General features: G+C 42.4%; 1 pseudogene; it reads left to right on the top strand.

Annotated features, from left to right (window-relative positions):
* Positions 1-14543: 14543 nt before the first annotated feature.
* Positions 14544-16033, top strand: LOC106634845 (large ribosomal subunit protein eL8-like; annotated as a pseudogene).
* Positions 16034-16683: the final 650 nt, after the last annotated feature.

The following is a 16683-nucleotide window of genomic DNA, read 5'->3' on the forward strand; positions in this document are numbered from 1 at the left end:
CAGTGCTGCACCTCAGTCACTCTGAGGCGGGTGACAGAATGGCTCTCTCGGTGGCCTGAGAGCACCTGAGCACAATTTCAGGGGAAGTCTATGATAAGAGGTGATCCTAGATCTTTCTTGAGTATACCATAGGAAGATATTTTCCCATACCCATATTTTTATGCCTTTCTTTTTAAAATGTTCTGTGTATTGAATGTCTTTATAATAAGTACATTCATTCAAAAGTCATATAGTCTATGGTTTCAGCAGTTTCAAAAGAAAGGGCTGAGTGGAATAGTGATGTATTTTGCACCTCCCTTTTTTTAAGAGAGACAGGGTCTCACTCTATCACCCAGGCAGGAGTACAGTGGTGCAATTATGGCTTGCTGCAGCCTCAACCTCCTGGGCTAAAGCGATTCTTCCACCTCAGCCTCCTGAGTAGCTGGGACTACAGGTGCACACCACCACGCATGGCTAATACTTTTTATTTAACTTTTTGTAGAGACGGGGTCTCACTATGTTGCTCAGGCTGGTCTCAAACTCCTGGACTCAAGTGATCTACCTGCCTCAGCTTCCCAAAGGGCTGGGATTACAGGCTTGAGCCACCGCAACTGGCCTACGTTCCTTTCTTTGTAAGGAATGAGGATCAGGAACTGTTTTCCTCACTTCAGTGTTACTGACATATCTATTCTTTTCCTATTTTAAGCTAGAATTTTAGGTTTACTTTACTTCTTGAGTAAATCTCATTCTTTCAACCATTCTTTCAGAAATTTAGAAGGAGTTGAAATCAGTATGTTTTGTATGAATTATAACCTCCTTTCATAAATTTCACAGAGCATTTCTATGTCATGATTCTTTTTCTGAAATCTTTGGAAAGAAAACTGAAACCTATTCTCTAGGCAAATACTTCTGTTTGATAAAAGAAGAAAGGACATTCTCATTTACCTTTCCTTTCAATGTCATTGTTGCTTATAAATGTGTTTTTTTCTGTCCAGATAGTTCCTTAACACCTACCTTGTGCTGTGTAGACTTGGCCTATGAGCATGCGGTGAGGAATGGAGGAAGCGCTCCAGCTACAAGACATGAACAATGTCCTCCTCGCCTGCATGGAGGGAGGTCCCAAGTCATAAACCCACAGAGAAGGCCGCAAGAGCCGCGGATGTCCCTAGAGTGAGGAAAGGACAAATCAACCCTTTAACTTTGCTTCCCTTCCCCCTGCACCACTGCTGAGTGTCTCAGCTTCAGTTTCTGATCAGTCTTGCCAGAGCTGTGTCCATTCTCTCCCTTCCTTTTCACATTCTAACCCCTCTTAGCCTTGGTACCTGGGTGGTGGGGATGGGGAGGAAAGAGGAGAGACAACGAGGTGGCGAGAGATGACAGTGCTCATCACCTTTAAGTGGGTTCCAGCTCAATGCTAAATTCAGCATCAGCTGCCAGGCAGCTTCCAAGGGTCCCTCACATGAGGCCCCTCTTGCCCAAGGATCATGCTGGCCTCAGCATTTCTGACAGACCTCACCTTCCAGCGGCTACCAGTCTTCCCTCAAGGAACCCTCAAAACACTGCCTGTTTTTCTTCTCCTCTTTTTTTGTCCCTGCCTTCAGCACAAAAACCAGGGGATTCTTTGGATTTTCTTTAGAATATCCAATCAAGGGACAAAAAGGCACAGACAGACAAACCATTACAACAGAAGCAATACCCAAACAGACAGACTCTCTTTCCAGAATTTAGGAATTGGCAGGAGGTTCCTTTTCCCATCTTTGACACCTCTAGAAGCCCACAGTCTAACTAAGAGTTAGCTGTGAATACATTACATAAAGACTCAAAATTACTGCAGAGTAAATATATCTAAAGATTTGAGCTACCTTACAAGAGCTAAAATTGAGTAGAGAATGGTTATACTATTCTTCACTAGATAAGAAGTTTAAATTCAAAAACAAATAAATAAAAGGTAATTCGTGCTGTTAGTCAGCTCAAGTGGCCCAAAGGCCGATTGTAGATGCGGCTGGAGAGCAGAGGAACAGTCTAGGTACCATATGCACTCCTGGGCTGAGTCCACACAGCCAGTCCTGGTGGCAGTGAATGTGGGATCTGGCCCTCATAAGAAGGCTTAGTACGCTGGACTCAGTGTCTCATGCCTGTAATCCCAATATTTTGGGCAGCCAAAGCAGGTGGATGACTTGAGCTCAGGAGTTTGAGACCAGCCTGGCAACATGACGAGACCCTGTCTCTACTAAAAAAAAAAAAAAAAAAAGAGGGGGCACGGTGGTGTGCCTATAGTCCCAGCTATTCAGGAGGCTGAGGTGGAAGGACACTTGAGCCTGGTGGGGCCAAGGTTGCAGTGAGCCAAGATCCTGTCTCCAGAAAAAAAAAAAAAATCAGTAGAATGGAAAGCTCAAGATGAGTCACTTTCATTTATTTTACCAACAAAATTCCATTGTTAGATGCATGGGGAGAGAAAAGGCCAGTGTCATGGGAACACAAAATAGAGTTCACATTTCTAAGTCTTTCTAAGGTACAAGGTGGATTTTTACAACAGTTTCAAATAATCTAAATCCTTCCCTAAATGCTGCCTGTGCATATTTACATACTGTCAGCTTACCAGATAGTTCAACTATAAGCAGTTAAATGCTAATTAGAACTTTGTCACACCGATCAGCTTTGTAAAACATGGGAAGGTGCCAGTGCAGCATCCCCTGGCCTGGCCAGCTGATGGGCCCTTCCCATCAGCAGTCCATAAGGTAGGATGTGGCCTCAGGTGGTTCTGGATCATCTCATTAGAGCTGTAGTGAGAAGCTCACTAGAGATTTAAATTCTAAGGCCCGAGGCCCTTCAGGCTAAGTTGAAAAGCCCAGGTACTCAGTGCCATCGCTCTATTAAAACTGGGATGAAAAGTAAGCTGGGAAGGAACTGGTCTGAAAAGCTAGCTGAAAAGAAAGCTGTTAGCCACCCAGACCTGGTCCCAACCACAAGGATCTGACATTTGGAACATATATAGTGTGGCCTTAACGCCGAGATATTCAAATAGATGAGAAAAAGGGTAAATAATTTTAGCAAAAATGTGTCATCATTTTCAAGACCCAGACTACCAGATTCTATAATAGAAAACTGAGAAGATAAGATAAAACATCTAAATACATGTTCTGCCTAAGATTACTTTTGAGGTTTTGTTTGTTGTGTCATTGAATTCTGCCCAAAACTTGTGTGCAATTTGCTTATTGTCTTGACACCGTCCCCCAACCATTTCCGTTTATTTATTTTTCTAAGATTTTCTTTCCAACCGAAATAGACTAGCCAGGGTAACGCCACAGCCCCAAATAACATCGAGTTGGGATAAATGAGAGGTACTTCAGTTGTTCAGGCAGTATCCTTGATAACTCAAAAGACAATGTTTATCTAATTTAAACATAAACAAACAAAATTTTTAACTATAAGCCTGAGGACAAAACAAAACTGAGAAGTAGAGGGGGTTGGTTCATTTAAATACCCAGTACTACATGGAGAATCTAGCCCCAGTGGTGAACACCTTGGTACAGCTTCACCATTAAAGATATACTAAAAAAAAAAAAAAAATAGGAAACAACAAATGCAACAAAATCCTTTTTTTTTTCTTTTTGAGATGGAGTCTCACTCTGTCACCCAGGGTGGAGTGCAGTAGCGTGATCTTGGCTCACTGCAACCTCCACCTCCTGGGTTCAAGCAATTCTCTGCCTCAGCCTCCCGAGTAGCTGGGATTGCAGGTGCCCACCACCATACCTGGCTAATTTTTGTATTTTTAGCAGAGACAGGGTTTCACCATATTGGCCAGGCTGGTCTTGAGCTCCTGACCTCGTGATCTACCCGCCTCGGCCTCCCAAAGTGCTGGGATTACAGGCGTGAGCCACTGCGCCCGGCCAACAAAATCTTGTTCTAAGAAATATCAAACGGGGATTGGGAGGGGGGTTATTTTCTACGCTGAAAATCCCCTATTTAAGACCCTATGCCATGGTTTGAATATGTCCTCCAAAATTCATGTGCTGGAAACTTAGTCTGCAATGTAACAATGTTAAGAGGTAGGATACCTTTAAGAGGTGATTGGGTTAAAGCTATTATTGCTGGAGTAGATTAGTTACTGTGGGAATGGGTTTCTGATAAAAGAATGAGTTCAGCTCCCTTCCTTTCTCTCTCTCTCTCTCTCTCCCTCCCTCTCTCTTACCCTCTGTCTTCCATCATGAGACAGCACAGCAAAAAGGCCCTCACCATATGCAACCTCATCAATCTGGGACATTCCAACCTCCAGAAGTGTAAAAAATAAATCTGTTTTTCATAAATTATCAAGTCTTAGTCTGTTATAGCAGCACAAAATGGACTAAGACATCCTCCAACTTCTAAAGGACAACTTCCACAGAACTCACAAGAGAAACCCCATTCAAGGAGCTCTAGGAAAGACCAGTGTTATGCAACTTCATTCTCAGGAAGCTGAGTGATTCTAGAGATGGTCTCCTCTCAAAAAGAATCAAGTTATAAACTCTGGCCAATGCCAAACTAATTTGATGTTGTTTACACAACATGAGAACTTTGGTCATGCTCTTATTGTGGACATGCCTAAGGTTTATGTAAGAGACTAGATCTCTGCCTGTATTATTTGGGCTCTTAGCCACCACTGGAGCAGTGGACTCTCTACCTCTTTAGAGCACCTGTACTAAATGCTGCTATAGGGTCATCTTATAGTCGAAAGCAGAAAGGCAAGTGAGCAGGCAAGACAGAGAGGACATCAGACCACATTTATCCTTTGATCAGGAGCCACTCCCACAGTAATAGGCCCTCATGACCTAATCACCACTTAAAGGCCCCACCTCCCAGTACTATTACATTGGCAGTTAACTTTTTTTTTTTTTTTTTTTTTTTGAGATGAGGTTTCACTCTGTTGCCCAGGCTGGAGTACAGTGGCGTGATCTTGGCTCACTGCAACTTCTGCCTCTTGGGTTCAAGCGATTCTCTTGCCTCAGCCTCCCAAGCAGCTGGGACTACAGGTGCACGCCACCACGTCTGGCTAATTTTTGTATTTTTAGTAGAGATGGGGTTTCACCATATTGGCCAGGCTGGTTTTGAACTCCTGACCTCGTGATCAACCCACCTCAGCCTCCCAAAGTGCTGGGATTATAGGCTTGAACCACCACGCCTGGCCTGGCAATTAACTTTTAACATGAGCTTCGTCAGGGACATTTAAACCATAGCAGCCTATTTCATCTATTTGGAAAAATCACTAATATGGGTGCTAAGCCAGGATACCAAGTCCCTCTTTCCATAAAATCCACATTCATTCCATGGTGATGGCAGAGGCCATGAACACTGCTAGTGAGGAGGGGGCAAATAAACACGAAACGACGGACCCCCTGGCATTCCTGCTGCAAATCACAGAGAGCAAGGGGCTGACCAGCGCCATGGCAGAGCAAGTGTCAGGAATTGATTTCAAATCAGGTTCTTAAGGATAATGTGGAGGATAATTATGATCATTATTGTTATTGTCATTATACCTTGCAATTACCTTGGCTTAATTAATTCAAACTTGTGAAGTGCTTTGAGATCCTCAGATGAAAGGTGCCATGTTACTCTGAAGTGTCATTATTCTTCTACTGCCCTTTCATCCAAGGTGATTATAGCTCTTCGCAAGCATTAATTAATTCTCATAACAGCCCCAGAAAGCAGATAAGCGTAGGAGTCATCCACACTGGGGCCAAGAGAGACGTTTATCCAAGGAGTTTAGCGGTAGCTATTGTGTAGTCAGTTTGGCTGTTGGGAGGCCCCCAAATCACAGGGCTTTGTGGCTGGAGCATCAGCAATTTGTACAAACCTCCAGTTTAGCAACAGTTCAATGAGGAGCAATATCTGTAAAACCCAGATTTAAAAAAATAATAATTATTCAGTTTATATCCTGAGGATATCCTCAAAGGCTTAGTTATGGGGTAGGGGTGGAGAAAAATAGAACTGTCATCTGTAATTTTTCAATGACCTGGCAACTTTGTAATCAAACAAAACATTTCTCATGTTCTATAGAAAAGTATTGGCCCAAGGTCACAATACTATGGAGCTTAAACTATTATAGGAATTGCCTTTAGTTCAAAATCACAGATAGACTTTGACTTTCACTAAGATCTATGAATTGTGGTCTTTTTCACTGCTATTTATGCTGCTACTGTGGGATGAAGAGTCTTATCATGAGACAGGAATTTTATAGACATAAGTTAGTGCCCTTTTCATAGAAAGGGCAAATCTCCTCAAAGAGGAGACTTCTCTCAATGACTTACAATCTGTTTTTGGCACAAATATTCAATGAGTAAAAGATTTGTTTAAAACAGCTTGGATATCCTACTGACTCCCAGGGAACAGAGAGCAGTGTGGCAAAGGGACTTGAGGACTGGCAAAGATGCTTGTTTTCTTTTAGTATTGAAGCTTTGGAATTCTTGCACCATTTATTTAGAAATGGATGTGAATGTATAAGGTCCTAATTACATCAGATCTTAGGACTACAGCAGAAAACAAGGTATTTCATCCCTTAATGATCAGGAGTATGCCTGTCCTCTTGGCAGGGTGTGGCTGCAACCTGGGTGCAGTGCTGGTGAGGATGAGATAGACAGTGCTTGCCTCATCCACTTGGTGCTGGACCACACTTACCTGGCACTACAAACACTGTTATTGCACAGCCACAAATACTGATGATTATTGTTTTTTACCATTACCATTACTATTGCTGTTATTATCAAATACAATAAAGTTATAATTACTACTTGACATTCATTAAGGCTTGCAAAGCACAACCTCAAAACAGACTCCACCAAAGGTTTATATAATCATTTACATAGGTAGAAAATAAAACTCCATGTACGAAACACAATTAGAATGGACAGAATGTGGTTTTTTTTCCACTACAGACTGCTTTTCCAAAGAGCATACAAAATTACTCTCTGAGATGCATATGTAAGCCAAAGGTTTGCTTTGTGTGTCAGTAGAAGGAAATCCCTTGAGATACTGCTCTACTGCACTTCCCAGAACGTCTTAACACCCAGTACGTGCTCAGTAAGTCAGTTTCTCTCTAGATGGAACTACATTAACACAGGTGATATAGGTGGTATATTTTGTTTAGGGTTGAAATGTCACTATTGTGAGGGTCATAAATACATATATGTACTTTTAAAATGTATTCCAACTGTTAAGTTCATGCTGTATGATTGAGATTGAATTAGGCTCTTTCAAATACTGCTTCACTGATTTCCACTAAGTATCATGAGTTGTCATAATTCTGAGACTCAAGCATCATCCCACAAAAGAGCTGATACCCCATCAGCCATTATGATCATCACAAAATGTGCAGACATTCTAAAACAATTGCTGCGCTGATAGGACTGGCTTGTGGCGTGCACTCAGGACACGGTACAGCCTCTATTCCAATCACAGTTCAAAAAAGACTGAAAATCTCTCCCCAGTGTCAATAGCAAATACTCTCTGGACATGTGTTTAAGGAGAATCTGTTGAGTATACACTACCAAATGCAACAGTGCATAAGGATCCAGGTAATTTTAAATAATGTTAAACTTACTGAGAAACAAGAAAAAGTCCATTCCTAAACCAATTTTCATCTGTAAAAAGTTCCACTGCTTTAATTAATGATTTTAAAAATAGTTCATCAAAGTCACTTAGATCTGTTCCGTATGAAATACCATGCCTGTCTATCAACTTTCTGATATGCGAAGCGTAATTGCACCATTAAGAGCAACTTAATTCGTTCAGTCCATGAGTCCAGGAATATATCAGATAGATTACCTGCATCTAGCTCACTTTTCCCAAGTAAAACCAAGTTAGAACATTGTGCCTGTAATTCCCCATTTGTCTGACCCTCCAGATCCGTGCCCCATCCTTCTATTTTCTGTGAGGCTCATCTCTATGGACCACATTGCACAGACTCCCTTGTCCTCTGGCTGCTGGGTGAGTTTGGCCAAGGGAGGCACCACCAGGATCTTGGAAGGAAGAAGGAGAGGCTATGTCCCAGTTCTTCCCTTAAGGCCAGAGTTTTGCCAGTGGTGCCTTCCTCTGACCAAGACAGCCCTGGGCCTTGGATTCTCCAACAACCATTCCCTTACACTTGCTCCTTCCTGACAGAGCTCCTTGGTCTAGATTGAGTGGGTCTCTTTTCTTTTGCACAGAAAATGCCCTGAGTCCCTGATGAAAATAGAAGCTTATGTGGTACTCTAAAGTTTTAAAAAATCAAAGTGAATATTGTATTTCCTGCTGGGGTTTTTCCTCATGACCAAACAGGGAAGCCAAACAGAACTAACACATGTGCTCCGTACCATAAAATATCTGCATAACACAGAATTTCAAGGATGATGGCCTATGAATTGGTCCTTCCATGTGGATTATACAGGCAACTGCCTACCCTGTGTGATGTTTGGAGAAAATGATGGGTCTTGGGCCACACACGCACACAAAAATCCCTGCCCTAAAGTTTAATGCTTCTAAACCCATAGCTTCATCCCTTGTGTTTAATTATTTGTTCAATAAGAATAGCCCAGGGGTAAGGGAGGCTTAATTCTTTAAATGTCAGTAGTCATTTACACCTTAGTAAGATTAAAGGACACAAGAAAAGTTTTGGATGAGAACAAAAGAAAGACAATATGAGGGTTCCTAAGGAAAGGGGAGGCCAGGCGCAGTGGCTCAGACCAGCCTGACCAACATGGTGAAACCCCGTCTCTACCAAAAATACAAAAATTAGCCGGGCCTAGTGGCGAGCGCCTGTAGTCCCAGCTACTCAGGAGGCTGAGGCGGGAGAATCGCTTGAACCTGGGAGGCCAAGGTTGCAGTGAGCCAAGATTGCGCCACTGCACTACAGCCTGGGTGACAGGACGAAACTCTGTCTCAAAAAAAAAAAAAAAAAAGAAAGAAAGAAAGGGAAAATGAAGACAGCACAAAGTAAGAAAACAAGGAAGATTCGGAGCTGATCTCATACCTCGCTGCATTTCCTAAAACCAGACCCAGAGTTACAGATAAAAAGCAAAGATGAGCAGAACTTTCACTGTGTTCCTTCTTGCCTGAGTCAACCTACACGTGATAGGCCTTATCAATCAAGCTCCCATTTGGTAGAATGACTTCCCTCTGCTCCCACGACTTACTCTTCCCACCAGAGCTCATCTGACACATTTGCTTCTGAGTGTTTAGGAAGCCCCTTGTTTCTGAGGATGAAGGATAGCAAGTCTCGTGGGACAGGTAGGAGTCATGCTCCAGAACCCAGGATGAACGCTGTGCCTATATTAAAAGACAATTACAATACATATAGTGTTCACGTCAGTCATCCCGGTGTTTTATTTATTGTATCTGGAAGCAGATGGTCTTCAAAGTGTTTAAACACATTTGAACATGCAAGATCCATTATTTATTGCATGAGATAGTGAATAGAGGCAGAGCGTGGGGCCATTAGCAGGTACAGAAGGCTGGGAACGCCAAAAGGCAGCTGGCTTCCATGCAGCCCAAGAGAAAACTACCCTCTTGTCACATTGGTTTTCCAGTCCCAGAGCTGTTGGCCAAAAGGACACCTCCAGCCCGACCAGAAGCACTATCTTTGTTGCTGTGTGTGTGAAAATGAATGTCTCTTTTTGTTTTGCCGGAATGCTTGGACCAATATGCAAGTTTAAAAAAAAAAAGAAAGAAAGAAAGGAAAGAAAACGGGTGTAAGTTACCCAAAAAAGCTTACTGGATTTAGAATGTCAAGGTCTAGAGAGTGGAAAGTGATTGATTTGGAAATCAAATGAGAAAAAAAAAAAAAACTTTCTTAAAAATGGAGTGAAGGCCCTACACCCTCCCCTTCTCCTCCTTTCCTGGTCTCCTCTCCTTCTTTATTATTGATACCTCTCTTTTTGATCTCTGCACTCCTTTGTTTTGGCTTCCCCGGTGCCTAGGGAAAATGGCTAGCAGTGAGTTCTTCAGCTTCCCGGCTCGGGCTCCGCAGCCAGCCCCTCTGGCTCAGCCAGCTGGATCACACTGAATTAGTCAAGTACTTCATTATCTCCCCTCTCTGCACATTTTGCTCCAGGTAATAAATGCCCAAACAAGAGAGCCTTCTGCTGCACTGTCTGTGAAGTTCCAGGGTCTGGGCCAATTCTGCAGATAGGCTCCGTGCCCTGGGAGGGCACCACTTTTCATCCCTCGCCTGCAGTGCCCCCCAATCTCCGTTTAGTCACAGCGGTTCGCTAACCGTGAGCTGCTGATAACCGGCCGGCTGGGGAGCCCGGGAGCCCTTGCGGAGGCGTGGGCTGGCTCGGGTGCGCAGGCCTGGCCCAGCGGGGGCGCCCGGAGAGCCGGCCCAATTATGATGTTGGGAGGGATGGTGTGATCCTCGGAGGCGGCTCTCGCTAACAGGCGGGGGCCTGGGGGTCCCGAGGCAAGGCCGGTCTCACAATGGACAGGCAAAAATGTAGATCTCAAGGTTTGGTGGGCAAAGCCACAGGGAGGAATTTTTAAAACATAATCAAGTGGCCACCCTTGAAAAGTCAGGTCAGGCTAAATCACGATGTGAACTGTGTGGCCCTGTCCCCTTGCTAGTAGATGGCTACTAGCAAGAAATAAGAGGCTCCTTCAGCTTCAGAAGTAAGATCCAGGTTGAGCCCTCCAAATGCAAACACATTTTCTCCCTCGATTTTCCTCTGACTTTGGGGTTTTGTGAGTTGTTTTTTTTTTTTTCTTCCTTCCTCCCCTGAGAACACTTTCAGCTCTGCTCATTGCAGCAGTGAGGCAAACCTCCGAGGCCTTCTTTCTGGTTGGTGACAGGCCAGGTACCTAAACCAGAGGGAGCAGAATCAATAGAATTGAGCATCTTGACCTGCACATTAAAGGGCCTTTTAGGGTGACTGAGATTGCAATGTCACAGAATTGTAAATGCATGTAAGAAAATTTGGCTATAGAGACTAGCACTTTAAAGATAACACTGTCTTCATGTCAATTAAACAGGGAGAATGACCTATAGGGAAAGTTAAAATTCAGGATTGATATGAATCAAGAGATTTTAAAGCAAGAGAAGCTTTTTTTACATCCCTGGTACAAGTATTATGGGAAAGTCCACAGAGGAAGGAAGAATATATAGATCAACTCTCATTCATCAAAGCTAACTACTTTAATATCAAAGAATGGGGAGAAAGGGAGCTCTCAGGCAAAACAGGGGGTCCCCTCCTCCTGTACCCCCTGCTCCAAGTCATTAGGAAAAAAAAAAATGATAGAAAAGAAGTGTCTCTGGCCACCGAGGTCTAGACTGCAGCATTTAGATAAAAATATCAATGGCAAAATACTGCTAAATTAATCCAACTTCCTTTGATTATTGATGTCCTACTGTTTTGTGCCTGAAACAACATACAAGATGCATCAGTCACTTATAAATTACTCATTCAGTTATTTTGGCAGCAGTGTCTTTCCATTTATCAACTGATAAATGTACAGAAGATAAGAAGGGTAATTTTATAGCCTCTTGACATTTACCTTTGACATGATTTTCATATTTAATAAGGGAAAAACACTAATGAAATACGTTTGACAACACCGTAGGCATCATAGATTAACACCAGCAAAAATAAGCCACAGGCACCTGATCTCCCAGCTTTGGCCAGGAGCTCCAGAAACTCAGCAGCTCCCTTCAGTTTCCTGCTTGACACACTCCCATCTGTGTCTGCAAACAGAAGTAGATATAATGAGAATTTTTGCTTTTGCTTCCTTGTTTGTTTGGTTCTGAATAGCTCTACTTTGTGACCTAAACAGAAAGAGGCATTGTTTTTATTTTTGGTTTTTGGCAGGGTGGTAGTCTAAACAGTTTTATTTTCTAAAATATATCTACCAGGTAGATTGGATAGGTCTATAGGGATAGTGTATGCCTGGTGATTTTGTTATTCATACCAAAGCAACTCACTTTGAGCATTCATGCCAATTGGCCCTCTTGATTCTTGATAAAAGTTGCAATGGATAATCCCTTCACTATCTACCCCTCCGCCATAATCAGGTCTTATTTGTGCCTTAGTCTCACCAACCTTCTCACCTGGCTTTCCATTCTGCTCCACTTCTCTGACTAGTATTCTATAACTGTGCCATTGACTCACACCCCACAACACACACAAACACACACACACACACACAAAACGTGCGGAGAGATCTAGAGAGAAGTAAGGTTATCAAGTGACGCCCTGGGACCTAGACTGTGGGCCGGAACTGTAGCTAGATAGAGTGGGTTGCCAAAGTTGGACTGCTGGCTCTGGCCAATCAGAGGCCAAAAGATAAGAGTGACAGCAGTTTCTTCATGCACTCTAACCAACTGATATATCTAAATGTTTCCCTTACACCCAAAAGCTTCATCAACAGAATTTTGTAAAAGATCTGGACATATTATGAGAATAATTTAAATAGATTCCAGGAGTGAGATCAGATAGATAGGCAATTTTCATTTGGCTGTTCCCTAGAAGGACCTACGGATATAAAAAGTCCCTTTATCTTAGAGTTACTGGGATACCAGGCAGGAAACCAAAGCAGATTCTCAGAAATAAAACCTCAAAGGGGAATTTATCAGGATGATAGCACTAAAGTACCTGACAATGTTTGGAAGCAGTGATGTTGTACAAAAATTATTTCACTTACAAGTCTATAATTTCCTTGAGAAAAGGAACCAAGTTACATTTACGTTAGTGTCCCCATAACCTAGCATGATACCAGGCAATTAATAGGTATTCAATAAAAGTATGATTTTTTTTGCATTATAGTTAACATTTATTGAGGACTTGCCATCTGGCAGGTACTATGTTAAAAACTTGGTATACATTATTTCATCAGCCTCATAATACTGTCAATATTAGTTTTCAATACTGTGAAGTATTTAGAGGCTAGGGAAATAAAATCTAGGGAGGATAGTTTCCCGGGGTCACCCAGTAGTAAGTGCCAGAGCTACGGTAAAAAAAAAAAAAAAAATAGACAATCTAATGCCAGAACTCATGCTCTTGGCTACATTTGTTGCCTCTTGGGTTGAACATCTAAGACCAGGACTGTGAAAGGAGGATGCTTGGTCAAAGTAGGACCACACAAAGCTGGCATCAATTTCATACTAAGTCATTGGGCTAAGGCTCATTAAGTTTTTCACATTATTATTATCCCAAGGGTCTAAAGCAGGGACTTTCTGGAGGCATATACAAATAAAATGCAGAGAGCAAAGCCAGAGCTTGAATTTTATTTTTATAACGGTATGAAACATTTACCCAAACTCAATAAGTAAAATGAGAAACAGAAAAGCGACGTTGAACTCTTTCTTTAATAAACCTCTAAGCTATTTTTTTAAAACAAGCACCAACCCACAATGTAAGGAAGACATGCCAAATGCAATGACAGTCAGCTTGAGAAAAGACACCCTTTACTGCAGATCTCAAGCAAAGCCAACAGCACACGCTTCTCCAACCCAAGCGACATACTCTGAAAGGTAAAGCAATGGTCTGTGCTTTTAACTATCTAGGGCTATATACTATATTATTTCTAAACTTAGTGGTTTAACCATCATAATTTAATGTCTCACAGTTTCTGCAGGTCAGGAATCTGGACATGGCTTAGCTGAGTCCCCTATTCAGGATCACTCATAAGCTATAATCAAGGTGTCAGCCAGGGCTGTAGTCATCTGAAGTCTCAACTAGGATAGGATCCACTTCCCAGCCCACTCATGCAATTGAGGGCTTTAGATTAAAGGCCTCAGTTCCTTGCAGGATATTGAGGCCACTCTCAGTTCCTTGCCATATGGGCCCCTTCACAGGGCAGCGGAAAATATGGCGGCTTTCTTCATTACAGTAAGGAAGAAAACAACAACAACAACGAAAAAAAGTGGGAACTAGATGGAAGTGACAGTTTTTAAATAATCTAATCTTCAAGTGGCATCCATTTATCTATTTTTCTTGGAGGCAAGTCACTAAGTCCAGCCCACGGTCAAGAAGGGATTATACAAGGATGCAAATATCAGGAGGTGAGGATAAGTGGGGCCATCTTAAGTCGTTCATTTATCTCATCTTACTTAAAACTAAAGGAAGAGGTGTGTGGACTGGCAGCGGGAAATTCCTTGAGCCAGTTAGAACAGAGTCATGAAAAACACAGAATATGGGAATGAGCAGAGAATCTATCAAGTTATATCTGCAGAATGCATTCTGTGTTTGGCAAATGTGACAAACTGTGTTAATGGCCCAATTCTGCACCCTTGTATCCATGCTCTTCTTCATGCAACTTTTCAGTTACTCTCACTAAAAAGGTACAGGTCTTTTCCTCGCCTTTGGGATCTTGGCTCAGCTAAGTCATTTGCTTTAATGATGTGCCAGTTCCAAGACGAATTCTCAAGAGTCCTGTGTATTTCTCCTTACTCTCTTGCACCTCTGTCGTTGCTATGAGAAGGATAAAACTAGGGCCAATATGCTGGTCTCAGGGGATAAATGAAAACTACGTAGAGCAAAACCACTCCCAGCCTAGGCCAGCCTAAATCAGCCAACCACCACCAGCTGTAGACTTAGGAATGAGCCAACTTGAAAGTTAACCAACTTATGAATGTGCCCAACATGATCACAATAACTAATAAAAGTTTGTTGTTTTTTAAGCCACTAAATTTTGAGATGGTGTGCTATGCTGGAATAAGCAACTCATACAGTGTGGGAAAGGAAGGAATATCTGCATTAGGGTCATTCTTGTACTAATAATCTCAGCTGGCTTGGAAGAAGTAAATCAAAAGATCTGAAGGAATAACCTGTCAAAGCCATAAGAACTTTTGCAAGGCTAAAACATAGTTTCGCCTTTTTTGGAAAATTAGCCTCCTAAAAATACCTGGCCCAGAGAAAATGTGCTTTGTTCCAAGAAAAATGAAAGTCTTTAGTAAAATGAACTAGCATAAAAATCCCAAAAATATGACATAAAAAAGAAAGAAAAAAATGCAAGTGAAATGGCATATCCCCCCAAAATATTGGCATAAAGCCACTGAAAGCAAGAACAAATATATAAGTATGAATTTTGAAAATGTAACAAATCCATTGCCCCTACAAACAAGAGCTCAAGTAATATGCAACGATCAGAGAACATACAGGGGACTAACATAATTAGTCAAACCAGGAGCTTGAAGAGCTAAGGGAAGAAGTCAGACAAAAAAGGTAGTGGAGCTCCTCCCGCCACCCAAGATGCCTAAAGGAAAGAAGGCCAAGGGGAAGAAGGTGGCTGCGGCCCCTGCTGTCATGAAGAAGCAGGAGGTCAAGCAAGTGGTGAATCCCCTGTTTGAGAAAAGGCCTAAGAATTTTGGCATTGGACAGGACATCCAGCCCAAAAGAGACCTCACCCACTTTGTGAAATGACCCTGCTATATCAGGTTGCAGCAGCAGAGAGCCATCCTCTATAGGCAGCTGAAAGTGCCTCCTGTGATTAATCAGTTCACCCAAGCCCTGGACCACCAAACAGCTACTTAGCTGCTTAAGCTGGCCTACACATACAGAACAGAGACAAAGCAAGAGAAGAAGCAGAGGCTGTTGGCCTGGGCTGAGAAGAAAGCTGCTGGCAAAGGGGACATCCCCACTAAGAGACCACCTGTCCTTCGAGCAGGAGTTAACACCATCACCACCTTGGTGGAGAATAAGAAAGCTCAGCTGGTGGTGATTGCACACGACGTGCATCCCACTGAGCTGGTGGGCTTCTTGCCTGCCCTGTGTTGTAAAATGTGGGTCCCTTACTGCATTATTAAGGGGAAGGCAAGACTGGGACATCTAGTCCACAGGAAGACCTGCACCACTGTCACCTTCACACAGGTTAACTCGGAAGACAAAGGCGCTTTGGCTAAACTGGTGGAAGCTATCAGGACCAATTATGATGACAGATACGATGAGATCCACCATCACTGGAGAGGCAATGTCCCGGGTCACGAGTCTGTGGCTCAAGTCACCAAGCTCGAAAAGGCAAAGGCTAGAGAACTTGCCACTAAACTGGGTTAAATGTACACTGCTGAGTTTTCTGTACTTAAAAATAATTAAAATAATACAAATTTTCCTTCAAAAAACGGTGGTGGAGAAATGAAGTTTACACTACAAGTAATATAAAACAGAACCAATGATACTGAAAGTATAATGGGGACATGTACGACAGGAATGAGGAAAAGCAAACAAAATGAGATGGGACTAAACAGGCTTAAAATGTTAAAGAGAAAATGATTGGCAAGTAAGACAGATGCAGAAAACATAATAGCTGTATAATGTTTGTCCCTGTAGAAGTAAAATAATAAAACAGAAAAAATAAAGATATAATTCAAGAAAAGTTGCCAAAATTATAAAAGATTTGAATTTATAGAAAAAAGGACACACTACATCAAAGGAAAAATTATTATAGAAAAATCAAAATATTGGGCCAGGCACAGTGGCTCATGCCTGTAATCCCAGCACTTTGGGAGGCCAAGGCAGGTGGATCACAAGGTCAGGAAATTGAGACCATCCTGGCCAACACAGTGAAACCCCATCTCTACTAAAAATACAAAAAAAATTAGCCAGGCATGGTGGCGGGTGACTGCAGTCCCAGTTACTTGGGAGGCTGAGGCAGGAGAATGGTATAAACCCAGGAGGCAGAGCTTACAGTGAGCCAAGATTGTGCCACTGCACTCCAGCCTGGACAACAGAGCAAGACTGTCTTGAAAAAAAAAAAAAAAGAAAAAGAAAA

This window comes from Pan paniscus, chromosome 5 (assembly GCF_029289425.2).
Source record: "Pan paniscus chromosome 5, NHGRI_mPanPan1-v2.0_pri, whole genome shotgun sequence".
NCBI lineage: Eukaryota > Metazoa > Chordata > Mammalia > Primates > Hominidae > Pan > Pan paniscus.